We start from the raw sequence: 2,396 nt of genomic DNA, 5'->3' as shown, positions 1-2,396 counted from the left end.
TCGGCCACGGAGAGAGAGAGAGAGAGAGAGAGAGAGAGAGAGAGAGAGAGAGAGTTGTAACCAGGAAGGAGTCGGCCACGGATGCCATTCTGGGCTACCGTGGGTACGTGCAAGGTGAGTCAGGCACAGTTGCGCGCACTGGTCTTGCGGAGAGTGAGTTAGTGGCGGCCGGACCCCGGCTGAGTACCGGAGTGACGGTACGACGCCTGCCTCTGCATGTTCTGTGCAGATATGCATGCATGCATGCAGCAGCGGCCACGCGCGTCTCTGGCTCGACGAGTCACTCCCGCAGCAGTATGCATGCACGTAAAAGGCAGATCCTCCTATACTAGAAGCCACTCTCCAGGCACCCGCTGGGCGCTGGCTGCCCACTGACCGGACTGTAGCTAGTAGTCAGCGACGCGTCGTGTCGTTCATCCATCTCTATGCACGAGACGGGTACAAAAAGCTCACCAGGCTGGTGTGGGTGTGGCAGGCCGGCCGGTCGTCGTGGCTCAGTCAGAGAGGCACAGGCCGGCGGAGCAACATGCAAACAGAGCAGCGCATCGACGATGGAGCCACCAACAAACGGCCGGTCATGGTCGAATGGATGGTATGGGACTGGGAGTTGACGGGGTACCGGAAGTACCCGACTAGTGTACAAGTGGTACTGGGCTACTGGCTAGTGTGAAGGAGTATCTCTCTAAACGTACATGTATCCAGAAGGTTTATGCTAAACCATGCAGCAGTGGTCCATGCAGTGGCATGACCACGCGCCCATGATCGATTCGATCTCTAAAACCCTCGACTTATCTGGACGTATATATACAACCAGAGGAAAGAAACCAAATAGTCCAATACGACTGTACGTACGTCCGTCCACTGGTCCACACACATGTAGAACCACATTAATTTATTGGCAACCGTGCATGCCCCCACACACCATCTTATCAGATGTCCCATGTCCCCGAAGGAGCGCCTTAGATGCTTAGAGCATCTCTAATAGCATGTGTATATTTGGATGTCTATATATTCATATAGACAATGGTCTAAAAAGATTTCCTCATATACACATCCAGTTTTGCATCAGAATATCTATATACAGGGACCATGACAGGTGGGCCGTCGCTAGAGAGAGGAAGAAATCATGATTGCAGCTGAGTTTAGACAACGCCTTCACATTGTCCAGGCATGGACATTGTCGAGGCCGAATTAGAAGATGTGTATATTTGGATGATCATATAGACAAGCTGTTGGACGCCTGTTTTGGGCTCACGTCGTGAAAAATGAGTATAGACATCCATATAGACAAGCTACTGGAGATGCTCTTAGAGCATGTACAGCTGCACGTCTTAAACTCTTCTCAAATGTCCAAGTCAACGGCCCGATCAATGATCGGTCATAAAAAATCGACTCAGACGGGCGTCTCAAGTGGGTCTCAAATACCCGGGCTGACCTGCACCTCTTATATTTAGCCTAAATATGGGACGGGTATGGGAAGACCGGAAGCGAGACGTCGGACTAACGGATGGGTCCCATACGGAATCATCCGGAAACGCAACAGTACGACGGGCGTCTCCTTTGGTGGGGGTGTGAACGCCGCGTGACGCCACTCCGGCTCACAGCCTGAGGCCAAAATCCGGCTATTTAAGCCAGCCAGCGTCACGAACCCTAGCCACAACCTCTTTCGCCCTCTCCGCGCCGCCAGCCCAAACACATTTCTCTCCGTCTCCACCTCCCTCTTCCCTCGCCGTCCGCCATGGCTCGGCAAAAGAAGACGACCTATGCTATGCTCATGCTGGAGCGCTGCTTGCAGATCGAGGAGGAGATCCGGGCAAGGCGTGTCACCCCATCGTAGCCAACCTACCTCCGGACTCGCTGGAACTGGAGGAGAAGGAGAAAGAGGAGTCGAAGAATGAGGAGGAAGTGGAGTATCATCCGGTTGCGATCACTACTAGAGATAACCCTATCAGCAACGCTGGAATTAGAGCTATCAGTAGCGCTGGCACAAGCGCTACCACTAAGGTGCTACAACTAACTGGTAGCAGTAGCGCTAGTTTTCCAAAGCTACTGATATGCCTAATTAGTAGTAGCGCGCCCTGCAAAATAACGCTACTAATAACCGTAAATAGCAGTAGCATTTCTTGTGAACAACGGTACTACTAAATTTTCCTGTATTTTTTCCTGCAACTTATTGATGCTGTATTTGTATAGGTTTTATATACAGTAGTTTCATCATATGATTTTATGAACATGATGAGTTATTATATATATTAGTGGGTGAAATAAACATGGATTAGATTCAAGTGAAGGCAACATGGTGCAGATCAAAAGTAGTACTGATCCAAACTTGAGTACTTTTAATGTGCACCATGTTGCCTCCACTTGAATCTAATCCACGTTCATTTCACCCACTG

Source organism: Triticum dicoccoides, chromosome 7A (genome assembly GCF_002162155.2).
Source record: "Triticum dicoccoides isolate Atlit2015 ecotype Zavitan chromosome 7A, WEW_v2.0, whole genome shotgun sequence".
In the NCBI taxonomy this organism is placed as follows: Eukaryota; Viridiplantae; Streptophyta; class Magnoliopsida; order Poales; family Poaceae; genus Triticum; species Triticum dicoccoides.
Note: the sequence above shows the minus strand (reverse complement) of the source record.